Source organism: Lactuca sativa, chromosome 1 (genome assembly GCF_002870075.4).
Source record: "Lactuca sativa cultivar Salinas chromosome 1, Lsat_Salinas_v11, whole genome shotgun sequence".
NCBI lineage: Eukaryota > Viridiplantae > Streptophyta > Magnoliopsida > Asterales > Asteraceae > Lactuca > Lactuca sativa.
In genome coordinates this window covers 45,352,714-45,358,521 of record NC_056623.2, presented here as the reverse complement: position 1 = coordinate 45,358,521, position 5,808 = coordinate 45,352,714, and the positions used below count along the sequence as shown (strand labels likewise).

General features: G+C 28.3%; 1 pseudogene; it reads right to left on the bottom strand.

Annotated features, from left to right (window-relative positions):
- Window positions 1-3,954: 3,954 nt before the first annotated feature.
- LOC111882639 (protein NDL1-like) lies at window positions 3,955-4,642 on the bottom strand (annotated as a pseudogene).
- Window positions 4,643-5,808: the final 1,166 nt, after the last annotated feature.

The window sequence follows — 5,808 nt, the reverse complement described above, 5'->3', positions numbered from 1 at the left end:
AGGCACTAAGTCCATAGTCACCAGGTTTTAGGCACTAAGTCTATATTGTTCATACAATTGACACTAAGTCCATAGTCGCCAATGTTTACTTATATCCTCTTTCATCCCTCCTCATTCATCTACCCATGTTTTACCCAACATATTCGTAGATATGAAATACATATACAGTTTAAATCACTTAAAACATGTATAAAATTGTTCATCCAACATGGATCTCAAATAAACATATAATATTCACAAATAGCACGTAATTTATATAAAATACTTCATGTCTATGTCTAAGATGAAAGTAACTATGCACTCACATTAGTAGCGTGGGTAGAGAATCTAACTACAAACAGTCAGCAGTTCGTGATCATCGGGCTCAAAACGCGAAACGGCCTCAACAAACGAGAAAGAGAGAGAGGGAGAGAGAGAGAGAGGAATTGATGTTAAAAGAGCAAGGGCAGAACTTGCTATTTATAGGGTGCCCAAGACATGTCCACGTTGTGGATTTGATTTCCACATCGTGGCGAATGGTTGAATCACTTCGTAGGCTTGCCATCCTCATTCTAGCTTTGAAAGGTGTCCGAATGACTTTTCCACCTCGTGGATTTGATGTCCACGTCATGGAGTCTTAACACATAACTCCCGTAGACTTAAAACGTGTTTTCTAGCTTCCATTAGTGTCCTTGACCAATTCCACATCGTGGATGTTATTTCCACATCATTGAATTGAGGATGATTAGGGTTTCTGCCACGTGTCATGCCCCTCAGACTGCTACATCTTCGGAAGGTCATAACTTTTGCATACGAACTCCGTTTTTGACATTCTTTATATCCACGCGTAGGTGGAGACATACGATAAAACTTTTATTTAGACCCTAAGGCTAAAAAGTACTTTATCATAAACTCACTTTTTAGGATTCCCGGTGTCATGCCGGTTTTGTCACGAAACTTCGACATGTCATAACTTCTTCGCTATAACTCGAATTTCTGCGTTCTTTATATGCGGAAACCTTGTGACATATACTAAAAATTAGTTAAGATTATTTATTCTAAATAATCTTCTACCAAAAAGTCATTTTTGACACTCATTGTCTCTAAATTGACTAGCCTAAATCTGTGGGCGTTACATTGCACATCATAGTAAGCATCTGGAAATAAAGGCTTCCCATAATAAGGTGATAGTGGACAATCAATCTTTCATGGTATACTTTTTTGAATTTTTCTAGTTTTTACCTTTATCTTCTTACTTATTGATGTTTGAATTCTAGAATATTGATGAGAAATTACTTATCAAGATGTATCAAAAGTAAATTTCCAATTTGAAACAAGAGCTTCAACAATTAAAACGTGGTATGGGTATGACACCAAACCAGGAGGATTTGGTTAACATGAAATCCAGGTTTGTATTGTATAACACAACATATATATATATATATATATATATATATATATATATATATATATATATATATATATATATATATATATATATATATATATATATATATATATATATATTCGATCAGTTATATGCATATGTATGTATCTCAACAATAAGGTACTATGCTTATAAGAATAATTAAAAAATGAAGAATTATGTAACTTCTTTTACGATTAATTCAAAACAATAGGGCACCATGTTTATATGAACAATTAACTATGCATTTGACAGATGCATATATTTTCTCATTATATATCAATCTGGATTAATCTTCAATTTGAAGTAATTTGAGTTAATATTAACTTAAATCAAAATCGATTCAGGTGGTTAATTGAATTAAAACAACATCGATTAACATATTCGAACCAAATGTCTCACGAATTCAATTTTTTCTAATCGTAAATCTTCTATCCATTTGATAGATGCATAGTTTTTTTCATCATATATTTTTTTGTTGGTTATGTGAAGATGAATGATTTGCAACTAAAATGTTTTTTTTTATTCTTGATCTAACATCAATTGCAGTTAAAACGAGTTTAAAAAATTTAAATTTAACCTATTAATGAAACGTGTTGTTAGTAAATTCGATGGTTTTGTGGTGCGTTGGTTCGCTACATCAAAGTGGTTTCCCATTGCTCCCGCATATATATATATATATATATATATATATATATATATATATATATATATATATATATATATATATATATATATATATATATATATATATATATATATATATATATATTGGTTCGCTACATCAAAGTGGTTTCCCATTGCTCCCGCATATATATATATATATATATATATATATATATATATATATATATATATATATATATATATATATATATATATATATATATATATATATATATATATATATATATATATATATATGGGTTGAGATCGGTTAATAACTCATAGTTTCCCGACAACCTAAGAACTAAAGGTGGAGCGTTGGATCAAAATAAAATCATTAAGGGCATGATCGTCATCATACCAATCCCACTTAATTTTTTGTATTATTGGAAATATTAATAAAAGCTCTCAAATTAACATTATTAAACAAAATTTTGTATTTTTTTATAAACTGCAGATTTTTTAAACTCTTTTGGAAAGCAGAAATTTTTATAAAATTTGAATTTTTTTACAAAAAACTGCAATTTAAAAAAAAAAAGTTGCAAATTTATAATAAAAACTGCAATTTTTTTGAAAAAAAAACTGTATTTAAAAAAACTGCAAATTTTTTAATAAAACAATAATTTTAAAAAATATTGCATTTTTTTCTAAAATACTGCAATTTTTTCAAAAAAAGTGCAACTTTTTCAAAAAAAAACTGCAATTTTTTTTAATAAAGCTGCATTTTTTTAATAAAGCTGCATTTTTTTAAAAATATAATTTTTTTTTTAAATCAGTAAATTTATATAAAAAAAACTAGAATATTTAAAAAAAAAATCTAATTTTTTTAACAAAAAAAATCAACATTTTAGGTGCATATATTCATATTCTTTTCAAATGAATATATGCATATTTCTTATACTATAATATTCATAAGTAAATCATAAAAAATCTCATTTTTATTAATCAATCTATAAACATAATAGTATAAGTATTTTATTCGATACAAAATAAAATATAAAAAATAAAAAATGCTACGAAGATTCATAATGTTATCATTTTGTCATATCAAGATTTTCATATTTTCTTCAATTTACCACTTTTCACCTCTTCAATATTTTCTACAAATTCTTCAAAATCTATAATAAAATTATAAAAAAATTGATTAATACAAGAACACTCACAAAAATGCACATGAATATATCATATAAGATTTACATGTGATTCATATATGAATTACATGTGAATCACATGTAATTCATATGTGAGTTACATGTTATTTACATGTGAATCACATGTAATTCTTATGTGATATGTGATTCACTTGTGATCTACATGTAATTCATATGTGATTCATATGTAACTCATATGATATTCACTTGTGATCTACATGTAATTCATATGTGATTCATATGTAACTCATATGATATTCACTTGTGATTTACATGTGAATTACATGTGATTTTATATGTGAATTACATGTGATTCATATGTGAATCACTTGTGATTTACATGTGAATCACTTGTGATTTATATGTGATTCACGTGTGATTTATATGTGAATCACTTGTGATTCACATGTGAATCACTTGTGATTCACATGTGAATCACTTGTGATTTACATGTGAATTACGTGTTATTTACCTGTGAATCACATGTAGTTCATATGTGATTCACTTATGATTGATATGTGAATCACATGTGATCCATATGTGAACTACATGTGATTTTTTTCTATAACTATATGAGATTTGCTAAATTCCAAAACACAAATTCAAAAATAGAATACTAAAGGAGTAGATGGTGATTATTAGAGCACTATATAATTAGTTTATGTCCAAAAAATAATATTAATATTAGAATGTTTGTAAAGATTCTTTATATCCAAATTATTAGTTGAAAAACTAAAAAATATAAAAGTACCCAAAATATTCAAGAACCTCAGCAACCTAATCAGCTAAGTCATCAACAGATAACAATGGATCATTATATGACATTGTTGCAGCTCCCAACTACAATAGCTCTTAAAGATGTATTAAATAAGATAGGAATACAAATTGTTTTACTATTGAATTTTTTATATATTTAAAAAAGAATAATAAAAAATAAAAATGAAGTTTTGATTGCTGACCTCATGGCCGGGAGGGCTAATATGGTAAATGCAGAAATTATGAAACAGTAAAGAAAATGCTTGAGGACATAAGAAAAGACCTTGGAAACATGACATATCTGTTCAAACATGCAAACAAATAAGCAATATTTCATTTATTTTCAACAAATTTTGTTGATTAACGAATGAAAAACAGAATCACTTACGATTTAAAGCTAAATCAAGATATGTAATAAGAACTGGCTTCTCTTGATCTCCATATATGGCAACAGAAACAAATCCACTGGAAGTTTTTCCAAGGTGTTCATGGAAATGAAATTATTAATTTGTGTAACAATGAGAACATGAATTTAATATAAAGATTCAATTCAAATTAGTACACAATGAATAACATGAATCCCCTTTCAAAGAAAACGATGGATTCATGGAATCACATATTACCTCAAATGGTTTAGGACAACATAGTAGTTGAGTTTCTCCATTGGTGTCAATACCTCAATATGCTGCAACCATAACCATTTCTAACATTTACAGGATATCTCTTTTTTACTAAGTTTTAATGATTTAGGATCCTTTTCTTTTAACTCAATCAATCTAGATAGCTATTATGACTTTCTTTTTTACTTAATATTAATCTGGACACAATGTATTAATAAGTTAAGTAAAAGAACCAAGATTAATGTATCAAGACACTAACATTTAACATATTTGATGAATATCATGAAGATTTATCCAGTCATACAACATTATAAAAAAACAATAACTCAAATTTCAGCCACTTTAGGTAGAATGATATAGTTAGTACTTGTGTGATGACTTTATTGGCAACAAGTTCATCGACATTTCCGATGTTGACTTGGATAGAAACCTAAATTGGAATTGGTTTATCATTCATGAAGTCAAAGTGAAGTTAACATGTGATATTTCTCATTGAGGCATTTCATCGAACATGTTGAGTGCAAACAAATATCTATATTTTTCAATAATACATGTGTCTATTTTTATACCTACAATCAATACAAGGATTTATCTCTTTATAAAAACATATTGACTAAACAGGTTCAACTAAACGATTAGGCAAAAAAATTCATAAAGGTCAAACAAAGGTCAGGAGTCAACAATGGAAACAAATGATACCTAAATTTTGATCGTCAAGGGATCATCTTCTTCGTTCAAGTCTTCAATCCATAGTGGAGGCCAAGATGAAGTCCGCGATTACAGTGTACTTTGGGGAACGATTGATGGAGGATAAAACGATTCAAAATCAAAGCATCTTCACTGGAGTTTTTTATATGAAGAACGTGAGATCAAGGAGTTCAGCAACAATGAAACTTAGATCGTTGGGGGATTTCAGATTTCATATAGATTGATGATGAATGATGATAGTTTGATCGATTGGGATCTGGAAATCAACGATAAATCATGTTTGTTGTTTATCTTCACCATATTCATGTGAGTAGAAGCAATTTCAGAATCGAAAGCATGGAATTTGAAGAAGGATTAGAGGCAATTCGACGCAAGTGAGTCGTTGGAGGATGGATCGTAGGTTTGAGCTAGAGAGGAAAACGGGGAGGAGAGAGAGAGAGAGAAAGAGTCGAAAATTTATTTTATCAGATATCAGATTTAAGAAATGATTTAATTATACTTT